This window comes from Drosophila miranda, chromosome 4, assembly GCF_003369915.1.
Source record: "Drosophila miranda strain MSH22 chromosome 4, D.miranda_PacBio2.1, whole genome shotgun sequence".
Classification (NCBI taxonomy): Eukaryota; Metazoa; Arthropoda; class Insecta; order Diptera; family Drosophilidae; genus Drosophila; species Drosophila miranda.
This window is the reverse complement of record NC_046677.1, coordinates 23,370,621-23,388,279: the sequence shown is the minus strand read 5'-3', so window position 1 is coordinate 23,388,279 and position 17,659 is coordinate 23,370,621.

Genomic DNA, 17,659 nt, shown 5'->3' with positions numbered 1-17,659 from the left:
ACTCTCAGGGCGTCTTGTTAACATATCAACATCATGTCGCACTCTCGTTTGTTCAGTTTCTCTGATATATACACAATCCTCCCTGCCTGCCCATCACGTTGCCTTTTTACGATTATTATTATTTTTACCGCTGCGGCGGCATCGGCATCGACATCGGCGGGATTCATACACGAAGAGGCAGGCGCCTTCTCAATCTTCGGCTGGCTCAGTCTTTCGGTTATGGCTTTGCAGCTAATTGGGAATTATTTTTATGCATGAATTGTGTGAAGAAATTGGTAATCATTTGCCGAGTGTAAGCCATGACAGCAGCGACAGGCGGCCAAGACAGCGGCAGCGGCCTGCCGCTGTGTTAATGCCTCTCTGCCGAAATCAAGGAGCAGCATTGAGCTAATCCCCGCTTCAAAGGCGCCATCTACAGAGGGGATTTCACTGGATTCTGATAGAATCGTTAGCCAGCTGTCATTCTGCTGGAGATCCAGACAGGCCACATTTTAAGCTTGACGATAAGTTGGCTCTTAAGGGACTACATATGTTCCTAATGCTACAATTTTGATCTTCATCTACAGAAAGTCTACCGAAGTCTAGATGTCCTTAATTGATACCTAGTACTATCATTGATTTTTTCATTTTCCCTTTTTACTGATCTTTGAGTTCATCCATTGATCCATAAGGAAACTAGAATCTTTCCCCTTATGATCATCCTTTCAAGCTACTCTCTGGTTGCAAAGACTATTCTTAGTTAGTCCACTTCCACATAAAAAATCAACTCAAAACTAGAACAAACAGTTCTCCCCCTTCAAACTAGTTCAACTTCGGATCATCTGTTTGAGGAATGATACCTCCATTAGTCATATGGAGGTTCTTTCCCTTGCATCTCTTCCTCCCCTAAGTAATAACCATTTCCGTAGTGTCAACCACAAATCCCAGGCTACAGTCGACAGTCATTACAAAATGCTTAACCGCAGACGATGCCGATGGTGGTATCGCCGGAACTACGATTTGTTTGAATGTCAATAAGCTCTTCAGAGGCACACACATGGACACACGGATAGACTCTTGGGAAAATTGATATTTCGCATTAGTGGCAACAACAGCAACAACAGCAACACCTAGAGCAACAGTGACAATGAAAAGGTGTCAAAGTCAGGCCGACCAGGTGCGTGGGATTTTCAGGGATTGCAGTTGCATTTAGGCCCTGGGAAACGCGCGGCTCAATGAACCCCAACGCCGAAACTCTGGCCAACATCGGGGGACTGCGACTGGAGACTGCATTGAGCCATTAAGACAAATGGGTTAGCATTCAAAGCAAAACGCAGGCAAACAAAGCAAAGCAAAGCTTCAGCAAAGGCACAGTCACAGTCAGAGTCAGCGGCCAAGACAAATGAGGCAGTGGCTTGGGGCACTCAGACAATGTGTTGACACGCTTTTGCTGAGAGATCGGTGAGATCTTCTTCTCCTTCCTTTTTCCTCCTTCCTCCATTGGGACACAATTTGTCAGCACAACAAATAGCTAATGTACGTGAGCGAGCAACTCGTACGTGAATTGGGTGACAGACAAGCGGAGTGACGAGATCTTCGATCTACCGAGATCTCCCGAGATCACCCATCTCCGAGTGATGCTGTCTAGGGATCTTATGCAATCCCACCAAATATTTGTCTAGGAATTTCATCGATTTGTTGTGACCACCAAACAAGACTACAGACTACAGAGAATCCACAAACGACGAGGGACACCGCTTAGCCTCAAACGAAAAGAGACTCGTCTCTCTCTCGCTCGGTTTGGGCCCTGATATCAATCTTGATCTTGATTTCAGTTCGGCGCCTCTTTGATGGCCGTTCCAAACAAATTCCTTTCGAGCTTTGGCTACACGACACCATGCCGTGGTCCGACCTCAATGTGCGCTGAATTGTGTAAACAAGCTGACTCCAAACATACTCAACATCATCAATTTCCAGAGCACAGAGCACAGATCCAGAGCGCAGCAAAGTCTCTTATTGGAAATTATCATAGCAGAGCATCTGAGTTATGCCCTATGCCGTCTCATCGTCGTCGTTGTCGTCGTCGCCCGTCGTCGCAGTTGTCGTTGTCCTGCCGATAATCAGACGCGCTTGGTGGCTCTGGGGTTCTGATTCTGAGCTCTGACTCTGACTCTGACTCCTGCTGCATGCAACGCAGTTGGAATATTTCAAGCGAAAATCGCCCGGGCTTCGCAAATCTGCGCATGCGCAACGCGCGGTATCGATTGACGCGCCCCAGAGAGAGAGACTTCGACTTCGACTTCGACTTGGGGTTGGAGCTGGGGTCTCTTTGGGTGCTGCTGCTTTCAACAAATTGACTCGACGATAATTGAAACTGACATGTGACTAATCTGCACCGAAGAGACTGCGTTCAGGAACTGGTTGCGCCCGGACTTGTCTTTTCCTTTTGGCCTTCTTTTTGGCCTTATTTTATTTTATTTATAATTCGTTTTTTTTTTTTTGTTTGTTGCCTGGTTGACAATCGGGCACTGTACTTTGCGCCATAAATTTCCCAACTGTTTCTCGCTCTCTGAAGTTGGGGGTCGGGGCTCCTCCATTCGGCTACTTTGTTGGACACAATTTTCAATCCGATTCGATTGCCTAACATGCGGGCTGGATATTTATTTACGATATCTACATATACTCGTTCCTCTATATCCCCACACGGGAGTGCGTGTGTGTGTGTCTTTTGGTGTGCCCCTGTGCATGTGGGTGGCTTATAGAAAATGTTACTTTTGATTATTATTTATGCGACATGATGAAGCGACGTGACACGACGGACCGATGGCCAGAGCGTGAAAACAACAATGATGTGGGAGGCCATCTATGAGATGGAGAAAGTGTCACCAGAGATGATGTAAAGCTCTAATCTTGAGTATGATAGTATCTGAAGAACTTGCTAATGCGAGAGATTTTCGACCTCAGAATATTAAAGAATCTTGAAAGGTTATCTGATAAACTCATAAATCAGAAAACGCTTAACGAAATTTTCCAACAAACAAACATAAATTGTATCTAAATTCAAAAAATTGAGACACAAACAATGCCAGGAACCAATGCCGATAATAGTGTAAAGAATCCTTGATCATTGAAGACTCAAACATTTGAATTTCTTTAATCATTATGACCAAATATTTCTGCAATGGGCAACTTATTATATATTTGCAGAAAAGTCAACCCAACAAAAGAAAGTTCTTATCAAACATTTTAATAAGAAGCTACGACACATTACCCCTTTCGTCATGTCCAATCGTTCCAGTGGATGCCATAAAGTAATTTCAATAGTCATCGGATCGGAATATAATTCCAGTAGTTTTTCCATATACTTCTCTACATATACTATATATATAAAGCTTGTGCCGGGGCCGATAAAAGGTTAAAATTAGATTTTGTTAGATGTTGTCCGCCCACCAAAAGCGAATCGATAAGTGGTGTATCTTATCGAATAGCCGTCGACAACACGTCACCAAAAACTTGGCACACTTACGATCCGGAATAGAGCGGGAATCTCTCATCGATAATGGGTCTTTAATTAACCATTGCCGTTGCCAATTGCAAAATGCGGCAGAACAGAGACTAGAAGCGGGCCAGGCCCCAAAGAGAAGATACGATTGGGGTAGGATAAGGGAAGGTGCCTTGGGGTAGGGGCTGGGTGCCATAGAGATTGGGGCGACTCGGGCGACACATTTCGGGGCACACATGGTTCCTTGGTTTACTTTTCAGAGAGTCAGCGTTTACTTTTATATATTTCGATAGCATCGATCGCCATAAATTCAAAACGCATTGTATGGAGACAAATTTTCGAAATACTTGTTGCAGCTTTTTTAGGGAGGAAATACCCTTATCGAAAGGTCGGCTATGACGATCTATTAACGATTATACTTTTCTCCTTTTTGGAAAATTTTTTGTTTCGTATTATTTTCAGAAGTGTATATTTGATATTTCTTGCATTATGCTTTCGATTTATAGATTACAGTTAATCACCTTCCTGAATGATTCCGAAACTAATTATAGTATCCAAAGCTAGATACATTTCCGCTCTTCTTCCGATTACCTTGATGATTACTCAATAGACCATTGTTAGATCATCTAATATTCGACTTATTTGAACATTTAGCTCCATCTTGTCATTCTTCTTTCAATTTTTTGTTGTTCTTTTTGGCAAAAAGAACGCCACCATAAAGATAAACTCTAACATGCTTTATACATCATTAAACATTCCTGCACAGTCGTCGCTCTTTTTATTGGGTGCCCAACCGCCTCTTCCCCCCCAGCTTCAGGACCTTCTTATTGGAGAGAGAGGAGAGGCTCTAGAGGAGAGGTTGCTGGTTGGTGGTTGGCGCAAGCTCTTTTTCGGGTGATTTATACATGACAGGGCGGGTTCGGGCCTTTGGGGTTTCTCCTTGCCCCACTCCCACTACCACTCCATCCCACTCCATCGGTTATCGTTAAAGTGGCGTGCCACAAAAGCTACACGAGACCCGATAAATGTCACTGATATTTAATTAAGTCTGGTCGACCAGGAGTCCCTCTGGACCCAAAAAGGGGGTGAGGAGGGGGACACATAAATGATATAGCTTGACTTATAGCCACGATGCCTACCCGTATACTCACTCGTATTTATATGGCTATTTCGGACAATCCAATCCAATCAATCGTTAACTGAAACAATGCCATGCCAAAAGTTTTATTTCCTTTTTATACAAACATTTTATTGGCGTTAAGTTGTCTCAGTATTAAATACAATACCCTTTAAATGAAATAAGATGGATGCTCATATATTTACTAAGATTTAAAGCTCTCATGGGCGGACATGTACCTATAAGGTGTATTAGGAGAAGTCTTACCAAGGGAGAAGTGATAGGTATAACAATTTGGAGTAGAATTAGAATTACTCGTAATAGATTAATACTTTCATAGATTATAAATAGTATGTTCTTAATTCTAAGGTCTATGGAGGTATCTCTAGGATCCTATTCTCTTTCTCCCTATTCAGCAGATCGTTCCTCGACATCACGATATGCGAAACTCCATTTCTACAGATTCATTTATATATCTGGATCGCTCTCTTTGAGTGCAGGCTAGACATAAGAAACGTTCCCGATTCTGAAAGGTAAGAAATAATCCTATAGATATATTCCCTCCTCCTTATAGTGCAAAAATACGTGGTGTATTCCACCAACTGGAAACTTTAATTTACATTCCACTTGGGCTGATTCAGCAAGCTATAAACTGAATAATTTATAAGTCTTTACCTCAAGAGCGGGAAGCTTTGCGATCAGATCGGGGTATTGGGATTGGGATTGTATTGGAATCACAGAAAGTATCTGAAAAATCTCCGCTACCGCTGCACGCGCCATAAATATGTGTTAAGTATGGCCTTATATCGAAAACTTGTGTTCATAACAATTTAATTTTGCTTTTGTTTCCACACCAGAAACAAGAGGGAAGCCGATGCCGATGCCGAGGTCGGGATCGGGGTCGGGGGAAACACCACAAAAATCCGAGCACAATCCAAGAACAACAATGACAACGAGGCTACAACGTTGTAGCCAGGCTGCTTATCCAGCGAAAAAGATTGTCGCGTGTCCAAGACAACTCGACGACAGCAGCATCTCGGTGGAGAGCTTCAGAGCTCCAGAGAGCTCTGGAGTCCCCCAAGTGGGCCTCCGAGTGGCAGTGGAAGTGGATCTCGAGCGACAACAAGAGACGCGTCGCCTCGCAAGACAAGAGTCGTGCTAATGGGAATAGTATGTAAACGGATGTTTTAATGTCCAAAAAGTAAACTGCGAAAAAAAAGCACCAACAGCAACAACTTAAAAATCGTTCGTCCCGTTCCGTTCCGATCGATCGTCCCAAGAAAGTGTACATTATAAACACCTACGAGAATTTCTGTTGCTGTTGCCACAAGTTTCCAAGTTTCGAAGCAGCCTCCAATGCGTTGAAAATGCGTACAAATTGCCCAGGAAAGTGGTGACAAGCTCTCCACCGATCTTCGGCGACAAAAGTATCCAAAAAGTAAGAAAAAAAGTGAAAAATTCCAGCAACTGCGGGCAAAATGTGAAACAAAAAAGAATGGATGAATGAATGCTGGAAGCAGGATCGGTGGAGGATCGTGTCGGGGGATCACACAGTGATCGGTAGATGAGCTACAGAAAGAAACAAATTGAGAGTATTTACGAAGTTGCTTTGCTCTATCAATGAAATATTAATATGGCTTCATTATTAATTGATTAAACTCGAACACGTGCACGATTGATTTTGCTATATTTTCCCATAATAATATCAATGGAAATCTTTAAAAATTGTAAAGCAGCTAAAACTAATTCCATAGACATTCCTAGAGATCTATATTCATTTTTGAACTATTAAATCCAAACTGACTCCTCCGAAGATACCTTCCCAAAAGATCTATACTCTAAAAGCCATCTTCTCTGCTCATTCCTGCATCCCTCTCTTTTGTAGGGTACTTCCAAATACCAAAAATGCCAATAGCCGTGGCTTATCCCTTCTCCATCCAACAGAGGCACCAAAATGTCGTCCTACAAATTAACAAAAATTCCAACAATTTTTCAAGTCTGCAAAGACTCCTTCGGTCACACACACACACAGACAAGCATGAAAGTTTCCTGCCACACTGATTCAATCATTTTGGGGATGCTATCAACAAGACATTATATGCACTATCTCACTCTCCTCTCAGTCGTCTGGTGTCCTGCTCTAAAGGCAAACGCATTCCAATTTGATTGAGGCATAGGAGATTTGTGGAATGATCTACAAAAGAGTCAGTTATATATTCTACATATAATATTAGATCATCAGTATGGAAATAGAGAAGAGAGAGATAACTAATGATGTCATAAATGATGTTAGGACAAATAGTGTCTGGTAGGTCTAGAAAAAACCCCTTTTATTCCAAAACTTGGAATCCTTTATTTCTCATATTTAGAATAAGTAGTAAGAAGAACCTATAGGTGACATAAAAGTCTTCTAATCCGAGCACAAAACCTCACCGATCCGCATGATAATATCGGACGAAATTTGTGTAGTGCAAAGAGTGAACGAGGAACCAGGTTAAGCTTGACCAACGAACGAATGAACCAATCGGCCAGAACTGGACAGGGAAGTGAAGCTGAAGCTCAACTGGCTGTCTCTTTCCCGCCCTCTTTTACTGCCTCTCTGTCTGTCCCTGTCCCTGTCTCTTTCTCTGTGTCTGTGTCTGGGGCCCGCGCCCATTCATGTCATCAAGCGTGGTAAAACATGCAACGTGCCATTAGCCTGGGCGATGCGACAGACAACATGGGGAACGGAACGGAACCCAAACGGGGGAACCCGCAACCAGGAGGGAGCCAGGAGAAACCTGGGGACCATGGACTGGGGACTGGCGACTGGAACTTAACTGAACGCCTGGCAAAATCGAATTCCTTGTTAGATGCATTCCGACAAGTTGTTTCCTGACACCTCTGCTGCAGGAAAATACACTCATAAGCAGTCGTCCAGCCTGGACTCTGACTCTGGCTCTGGCACTCCGACTCTGGTGTCTCTAGGTGTTGGCTGCGATTTTACGACTCTCCAGCCAGCACCACCACCGATGATGTCGAGGGCCCTGCCTGGCTATCGACTCGACTCTTGACAAGAGTTTATGAAACGAGCCACAGTCGTCGCCTGGTTTTATATGGGCCGTAAGTTGACAAGCAACTGGTGATTGCGGATTGCGGATTGGGGTTTGGGTTTTGGGTTTGGAGATACTGTAGGTCCGGTTAGTGAATCACTGCCAAAGAGCTGCTAGCTGCTGGCTCTTGCGGTTGAGGTTGAATTAATTATGAAACTTAAGCAGAGTCGCTGCTGCCGCTTGCAATTTATTTTAATCGCACTTAGCTAGACGCATTTATAATCGATTAGCTTGTATCCCTCTTTCACTCTCTTTCCTCCAAGAGGGGAAATGTGTGTCAATGGCTGTCGTAAAGTTAAGCCCAGTGTCTAGTGTCTGGTCTTAGTTTTATGCTAATTTGGTTTGTTTTATTCATTTAGTTAGTCAGAGACTCCACTCCACTCCGTTGGCTCGCCTGCTGATCGCATTTTAATTGCGGTCTTTTCCCCCAAAAGATCATCCATTCCAGAGAGGCTACTGTCGGACTCCAACTGAAACTGAAACTGGGAATGTATCTGCGTCTGGGTGCTTAATTAGCGTTTGATTTGTTTGATTCTCAACTTAAATATGGAAATTGGTATCATTTGTGTCCGGGGAGCGTGACTAATAGGCCTAAATGGGTCAAATTGGTCTGCTTGGCTGCTGGTTTTCCTATCAGTTGGGGGTAATACTCGGTATCGGTATCGGTATTAAGTAATCTTTTGGATATCATCTATGCCATAATTCAAAATTAGTTAAATTACGATGGGTTTGAAGGGATTCAATGATTTGAATAAATATTTAAGAGTTATAGAAATTTTTTTAATTAACTCACTGATTGACAATTATGTATGTAATTATCAATTACAAATATTACCTACAGATAAGTAGGTTAATTTTCTTAAAATAAAAATCATTCATTAACAGAAACCACAGACAAACAAACAGTACCCCCGCCGAAAGTTCAACAAATATAAATACATAAATAGAAAAAGTTCCCACAGTAATTCCCACACGGCCTCCCATCTCCCATTCAGGGGTACTCCAGGGGTATTCTCCCATCTAATTAATAATAGAACAGACACAAGAAAGCGATAGCATAGCACTTGCCACCGCGCAAAGTGAGAAGGTTATCGGAACGAGAATTCCGGGGAAAGGTATGGGTATGGGTATGGGGCTCTGAAGGTAACACAGACACATTTAATCTTAATCATAACTTTGTTGTGAAGTGGAACTGAAGGTAGAGAAGAGAGATCAGAGCAGAGGAGGTCCAGTTTCCAGTCCGATTCCCAGAAATCAATCAGACACAAGGCGGCGGTGTAGTCGCGTCTGGGGCTTTCGGTAGCATAGCCAACGGTTCCCCCCCAGCAACCAAGCGAAGGGGCAGCCGCCATAAGTTGTGTTATTTTTTTTCTGTCTGTTTTCGGGGGCGCTGCCCCGCTGAATAAACGCATAAATCTGAAAACCACAAATTGTAACATTGGCTGTAATAAATGCCGCGATCCGCCCACCATTTGCCCAGGCCATCGGACCATCGGACCATCGGACAGCGGTCTGTGGCAGAAGTCCCTCTGTGGCAGACAGAAGTAGCAGCAGCCACAAGGCGACGCTAATCGAGAGTGAGACAGAAGGAGAAGTTCGAGCTCGAGTTGGAGTTGGTTGGAGGCTGACCCGGTACAGACATTTTGGAATTTTCGACAGTTTTTTAGCCCTGAGCCTTTGAAAATTCACACGGGCCTAAACACAAAATAAACAAAATGTTGTGGCTGCCACAGCAGCAGGGGCAATATCAGCAGGGGCAGCAGCAGCAGCAGTCAGGATCATCCCGAACCCGTACCCGTACCCGTACCCTTACCCTTACCCAAAGCCATATTGTCTTAATGCGCCGTGCCCTGTTACCGCCCCCTGTGCTTTGTACGTTGTGCTGTGCCCCAACCGTTGTTGCCCCAATTAGTCCGATCTGCTTCTGATACGCGCGCCGAAACTCCGCATGACCCTGGCCCAAAAGGGTTCAACCTAGAGATGGCAACACAGATCGATTTTAATCGTGAGAAATCGTGATGTGGAAAGATTTGGAAATAAAAAAAGATTCGATAGTTGAGGATCCATGCGGACAGAATGCAAAGATAGTTCTGGTTTCCAACCCATCATGTCCTTGTGGAGGGCAAATAGTTGGCAAAGGAAATATCGGTTCGCGAGTCGAAGAGATCTTAAACCTCAGAGTTATGATTGATATTTCAATATGTGAGATAGATCAGTTCGTTGTTAAGAAAGTCAAAGCTAAGATTTCTTAACCCATGTAGAATGATGGTGTAAATATGAAATACTGTATATGTAAACTTTATTCACTAAAGAATCACATGACCCCCTCACGCACTCATCACTAGGATCAAAACTGTACCAAAGTCTCCCTCTCTCCTTCTGTTCCCTTTGGTATTATATATTTTTCGACCTTTTGACAATTTAATAATAGGTTTTCTCCCGTGTTGTACTCGCTGACCAAATGACGGACTACAATGTGGCTGCTGTGGCTGCGCTCCGGTGTGCGCCCACCACATTTCGTAGAAATCCATGGCGACCTCTGGTCGAAGCCAATGGAATACTTTAGCATGTAGCATGCAGCATGTCCATCTCCCCTGTAGATGGTACGAGTAGTAGTAGCTCCCTTTCGGTTTCGATGGGCGTTAAAATTGGGCTGATCACGTTCCTGCACGCCGTTCACTTTAGGTAGCCGTTTATATACATCTGCGTGTAATCCGAGTTTCAGTCCCACAACCAGAACTCCTCAAGAATCCCAGAATCCCACAGTTGTTTCGTATCTGCGGTTCCTCAATGCATCATCCACCCATCCATCGCATCGCGTCGGCGTTAGATGAAATTCTCTCTCGCATTTAAGCATCGGTTTCGAGAGTCGAGACCCATTCTATTGGTTGCTCAGTGACTGATTCCGTCTTTGGCTTTTGATTTTGATAAACGCTGCTAAATTGTGGCAAATTAAATTATTAAACAACATTTTTTTCCGTTGCCTTTTACCGATCGTTTGGCTGTGGTTTTGGCTCTGGCTTTGGGTTGGGTTTTGGCCAGGTTTTGATTTGGGGACGCTGCAAATTGTTGGCAAATTATTTTTGGCCTTGTTCTAAGTTTGGCTATATGGAACGTGATCCCAACCGATGCGAGCTGAGAACCGTCTACAGCCATTTGCAGTTTGTAGATCGATTTAAGCCACAATTTGGAGTCACTTTGATGTGATGTGTGGTCGAAGGGAAGCCGAAGGCTGCCGAAACGTATCATTAGAAAATTGTTGGGGATGTGGGATGTGGGTGGGGTGTAACCGTAAAAGGAGATATGGTTTATATAATGTTGGTTCTTGTGAAGCGGCATAAGGGAATTTCGAGGTGTATTTTTAGATATTTAATTATATTATTGGACTATTTATCATAATTTCCCTCTAGCAAACTTCCGCCTCATTCTTCGACCCAGATTCCATTTGCACTAGTTTCCCTGCCAAATTCATGACACATTCGACATGCGGACATAATCACGATTACTTTCCCGAATTACCTGTCTTCACTGTCGTTCACTTTCCCCGCGCATTCTTCTGCCGAATTGCCATTGACTAATGATTCAGTTGACCATAAAATAAAAAGTAACCAAAGCAAAACCAAAACATATTCGCACAAGGGAAAACCAGTTCTCCACCGAGGGCTCCACTGGATTTTGGGGGCTGACAAATTTGCTGACAAATTCAAGGCACAGCCACAAAAGCTGCCAGCCATCAATCAATCCATTAAAAAGAATGCACCGCACAAATGACTCAAGGAACGCCACCTACAAAAATGTACGCTAACCCTCCAATAGGAGGTGGAAGAGGGATGAGGAGGGGGGAGCTGGGGTCGTGATCCTTTTTGGGATGATCGTTCTTCCGACGACTGGCGAAATTATCAGCAAACATGTTGATTGTTATTGATCAGCGATGCTGATTAAAGCGACGGGACCCCGGGAGTTACCTTTCGAAGGGATCGCATTGGACATCGGATATCCATGGCCTGGGTGGCCATCAAAGCGACACTATGTCGCCTGTCAAAATTCTTAATCAAATACGCAGCGGAATGTCATCATTATGCAAAAGAGGCCTACCTCTGGAAGGCATCCAGGGAGCCTCCACTCTTTGGAGACATGCAAAGAGCTTGCCGCTTGCCGCTTGCTGCAGACATTTACAATTACATGGGGCATGGATTGGTGGTGACTGCCACCTCTTCTAGTCTCTTGGAGTCTCCGCTTGACAGACGGCCAACAACATTTGCGCCACATTTACTTCACACGGCGGCCGTCGTCGTCGTCTTCATCGTCTCCAAAGTCCTTCTCTCTCTCCGTTGCTGTGACATTTTAATCGCATTTGCTAAAACTCAGTGAACAATTCCCCTGCCAGCGGCAAAGGGATGCAAGAACAGAGATCTTTTCTGTGCCTAATTAGCAGAATATTTAGACACTCTACTAGCCATGAACAGAGGAACAGGAGTTTCGGAAAGTAAACAGCCGGAAAGGTTAATCCTTAGAGAATGTATACATAAATTTCAGGATCAGATTCTTTAAAGAAAGGACTTATCTTCTTGACCGAATTACAAATAGACAAGGTTTCTTTGAAAATCACTTGAAAATATTCAGAACAAACCATTTGAAAGTCCAGTTTTAATAGTTTTGGTAATAAAGATAAAACTATTCTCTGGAGCACTCATTGGGTTCCCCCAATCTGATCATATAGTCACCATACCTTCACCAATAGACAGAAGAAACCCCGAGTGAAGCTGAAGCTCCCCGTCTACGACTGTCATTAAAAGAGAGGATCGCGAACGCGCGCGACTCGCACACGCATTTTACGAGGCAGAGGCAATCCGCGAGATCTGGGCGTTCCTCTGCTACCTCCCCCCAGAGCACATCTGTGGCCTGGCACACTGTGACAAAGCGTAGCCAGAGCCTCCAAGACTGAAGAAAGAGCCTCCTGAAGCCTGAGCCTGATGATAGCTTACTTAGTGACTGGGGAGAGGGGTCTGGAGTCTCAAGTCTTCTCTCCCTTGCATCTGTATCTGTATCTGTGTGTGTTTATGTGTGTGTGTAATGTATGAAGCGGATTTGCGCAGACCGCATCGCCTTATTTAGGAGATCGTGATAAAAGTTGGAAGTCGCTTGATTTATGTCAACGCACACACCAGAGCCACAGAGCCCAGAACCCAGAGGGACTTGGACAGAAGAAGAACTCCAGATACGATACCGCCTAAGATTCTCATACCCGTTCGCATTCGCATCCCAATGCCGCTCAGCCTCATTGAATTTAAGTGCCAAATTAGGAACAATATTGAAGCACAATTGCCAGGGTGGGGAGCAGCCAGCTCTCTGTAGAAAGCAAGCCCCCAAACACTGTCACTGGATGAAGTGAGCTGTCACGTTTGCGGTCTGCTTATGTCAGATTCAGCTGCAACCGTCTGCGATCTGCGGTCTACGGTCTCAGTCTCAGCCTCTCCTTTAAGCCCTTTAAAATGTGTTGTTATGATCAGGCGGCAACGATAAGTTAAGTTTCAGATGGAAGTTGGAACTGAAACGGAGACTGGAACTGCGACTGGAACTGCGACTGGGATGCAATCTCAGTTGCAGCCTTGCGACAGGATCTAAAGTTACGCGGCATTGGGTTTTAGGTTTTTCGACTTTCGATGCAAATCATTTTACGTGTTGGCGACATTAAGCGCGAAATGACCCCGTTATCCCACTTGTCATCATCACTTCATAAATTAACGCTAAAACCAAGGAGGTAGCGGTGCCACAGACACGGACCCAACCTCCTCCTTTTGGGCGCATCTGTGGTGAGGGCACAAAGAGGGTCAAGATCAGAAACAGAAGTTGTAGTCCCTCCCAGTTAGGGTGGAAATTTTGAATCATAAACTTAATTCCTAGCCTACTATTCTCCTCTATCCCCCTCGCCCCTGCCAACAGTCTCGAATTTGTGCCGACAAATTGGTCCCTTTAGCTGCGCTTGTCTGTGTGTCTTTGTGTGTGCCTTGGCCTGGCCAAAACCAAACCAAAGAAACGGATCTCTCTGGCGGAGGAGAGACTCTCGAGACACTCGGTCTGGGGCCGCCTCGAGTGTGTGCTCCGCTTTGCGATTACGATCACTTTTAGATCCAATATATCAGAGGCGCGTTGACGTTGTACATTGGACGACAATTGATATAAGTTGTGGTGAAAAGTTTAGTGGCATTCAACGATTGCTTTGCTAGATTAAAAGCGACAGGCAGCCGGGACGGGACGGGACTTGGACTTGGACTCAGACTCGGCTACGGACTGGACTTGGACTTGGACATCGATGTGGACTTGAAGCTGGAGCTGGAACGAGGCGGCACCGGGATCGAGGCGACTGTTGGCTGCCTGCCTGGCCCACAAATCTTTTGCGGTCCCACCAACAATCACAATGCCAGAGGAAAAACAAGGAAGAAGTCTATATATGCTTGATATTTTGACTTAACGATACCCCTTCTTAGATTCTTATATTAAAAAAAAACCATATATGCATGAAGGGAGAAAAAACAGTGGCCAAACGGGAAAAACACTTGCTATTGTAATCATGATCATTTTCATTAGATGGGGGTTACTATTAATAGTTAAATCTGGTACAAATATGACTCTTTTCTTAAACACCTTATCCGGAACTCAAGATTCTTTCGTAATAAAGAAACACAGATGGACTCACTCTGAGATATTTATTTATTTTCTGGGTTGCAGAACAGTTCGTCCTCCAGCCTGTTACAAGCGTCTCAACAAGTACGGTATACCCTTGTAGCCTCCAAAATACCGATTGCAACAAAGTTAAATAAAATAAGTAAAGAAGCAAGCAGACAAGTCAGCAGACAAATAGCCGCACGTTGTACGTGCCGCTTTGGAATCTGTTTGGGTATACATACATACATACATATATCCGTATATATATGTGTTGCCTTGCTCTCTGTACATTTTATGGTAGTTGAGCTTTTTTAATTGCAGCCCCAGCCACAGCAACAGCCGCTGCTTCAGCAGCAGCGGCAGCCACAGGAGCGGCCACATGTACCCATCGTCCGTCGCCCCGTTAACAGTAAAACGCAAAATTATGCGATGCTACGTGATGACAACAAGGTGGAGCATTCCAATACGTCTCGCAGATGCTATCAGATCCATGGGGCATATGCCTGGGCCTGTGGCCAGGCCCACTGTCGGTTATTACGTATAAATTAGGGTAAATTATTATAATAACGAACATTAGATGCTCTCTTTAATAAGGAATTTTTGTGGGATTTATTTTGAATATTTCATTGATTATATATGTAGTAATTGGGAGGGCAAAGTTTCTATGAAAGCTGAAATCACGGTAGTTACTGTGCAGTATTATTCGCTATTTATGGATTCGATTTGGGCAACATATTCTACAGCTAAAGGACAAATTTTTCACACTTACCATTAAACATTCTCCATACAGACTCCTTTTACTTCTTTTCATATTCACTATGCCCCACCTTTTAAAGGGTACACCACGAGTTTATCATCAAATGACATCTAATGAGTTAGACATTGTCGCTTAGCGGGTCCCAGAGCGTGTCTCAACCTGCGGCTGCTTCTGCGGCTCAGCGCACCTTGAAGTTCGGATCACTCGGAGGAGGAGGCTGGAACCTGTTGCCAAATATCTCGTAGATTTAGTGAGATTTATGCCTTTCCAAGGCTTAGAAAGAAATTTGGATGACTCAAGGCGAGTGAGGCGACTCAGTTTTGATGTGGAAACTGTTGTTGATGAATCAGCTGAGAAATCTGCATCTGTATCTGCATTTAAGCGGAGGAAAAAACCCAACCAACCAACAAAAGTTGTCACCTTCCCGAAGACGGAAATGATGATTGGGCTACCGAAGTGTTGAATCAGTCCCTGTTCCCTGGTCACCGGGAAGATGGCCGCAATTGATAAGTCGGAACGGGAGAGTCTTGCGAGAGCGGCCTTTTAGCAGCGAGTGGGTGCATTGGGTGCAGTGGGTGGGCAGTGACTGGTGCGCCCCCTGGCCTGGCCTGGCCTGGAGTGCAATAGAGTCTTGCCGATCGACTGAAATCGACGATCCGCAGATCCTAAGCCAATGTGCGGCCAACAAAAGCAGCGGGTGACGGCGCGGCGCACACAGCGGGCCGCCTCCTTCAGGTCGGATTTGTGCGTCGTCTCTGGATGGGAGTCGGAGTCGAAGTCGGAGACGGAGTCTGAACCGAAGTCAAACTGCGTGGATGTCGTCCTTTTGGTGGAAGGTGGAAACAGTTTAGGTTAATGCCATAAGCAGCAGCAGGCCAAAACCAACGGCAGCGGTTAACTGGAAAACCACACGTGCCTCTAAAGGCGACCACATGCAGATCTATATGGCCACACCACAGCGACACAGCAACATACAAAATACAGATTCCAGCAGCCGCATCCACATCCACAATCCACATCCTGGGACACACTCGCCACAGTAGCTGCTCTGGCATTCGTTTCGCATTTGGAAACGCTTTCATTATAACCCAGTCGAAGTGGGTTCTCGGTTCTGGGATCCTGCCGTGAGACGCGCTAACATTTAAATTTGTGGAAAATGAACCTCAGAGAGGGTCCTCCTCCTCCTCCTCCTCCTCATGCTCCGACTGCTTCCCGGGCAATGTTACGGCTTATCAAAACATAGTCAATATTTAATTAACACGAACGCAGCAACCAGCAAGGGGGACGCCTCGTTTCGCTTCGGACTTGAGTCATGGACGAGACGGAACGATGGCCCGAATGATTTATGATCTCTTATGTGAAATTTTCACTCTCTATCTCTTTCTGCTGTAGCTCTGTATCGGTTTCTGTTTCTGTATGTCCTTTTTCTTTCTGTTTAGCAATTGCGCTCACCACGAATCAATGTGCGAGCCGACAAAGGAACAGTTGTTCTAAATAGTGTACTTAATTGTTTGTAAATACCCTCCTCGTACGCAGTGTTCGCCTAAATGCTGAGCAAATGAATTGATTATCGCATCCCGCACAGTAAACACTCATCCTAAACACACAATGAATACACTCTGGTGGTTTTTACTCTATTAAGATGATCCCAAAAGCACATGTAAATTTCCTCCCTTCACTTTGTTGAGTGGACACTGTAACTTCTCTTATTTTGTTCTACCATCAATCAACTGCGCATCAAATTAATTCCACCTCGTATTACAAAACCAACAATTAGCTTAAATGCTCAAGAGTGAAGAGAGAGAGAGAGAGAGCGAGCCACAAGCTACCTCCATTCTCTTGGTTTTTTGCTTACATGCAAAAACCATGCAAAACACAGAGCGACAATAAGAAGAAGAATAAGAGGAGAGGAAATGAAATGAAAGAAGTGCAGCTTTTGCAGGCCGACGCAAGGTGCACTAAATTAGGGTGGTGCCTTGCCCAAAAATTCTTTTATCATACATGCCAATAAGTACAGAAATCTTCTCGCCGCATGATGCAAATAGAGAAGCAGTGGCTACTTAAATAAAAGTACTACTTTGGTGCGCACCCTACTTAAAAATCACTTTTGGAAGAGGCAAAGCAATCGACTTAGGCGAGAGAGTCTCATGACAGCAGAAGAGATGCCCCCAAGCGAAGTGAAACCTGATCTTTAACCCAAGAAGATTGTTACTCACTCATAAAATCATAGAAAAATGCATAATTTAAGGCTTTTTTTGTTTTCTTTTAATTGTATAAATATGTTTATTTATTAACTTATTGTTTTGCTGTCTCTCTCTATGCATATAAGTACATTAATTGCGTTTATTTTTTAGCTGATTTATTGGTAAATAAAACAGAAAATTTCTAGAATTTTACACTGTCTGCATTTTATAATTATTTTATTTTTTTTTTATAATATATTTAAATTGTATAAATAGCGGAAAAAACATGTACAATCTTATTGCCGGGCACTTACAAAAAGAAATAAAAAGAACAAAAACAATTTCGGGGTAATTTTTTGTTGA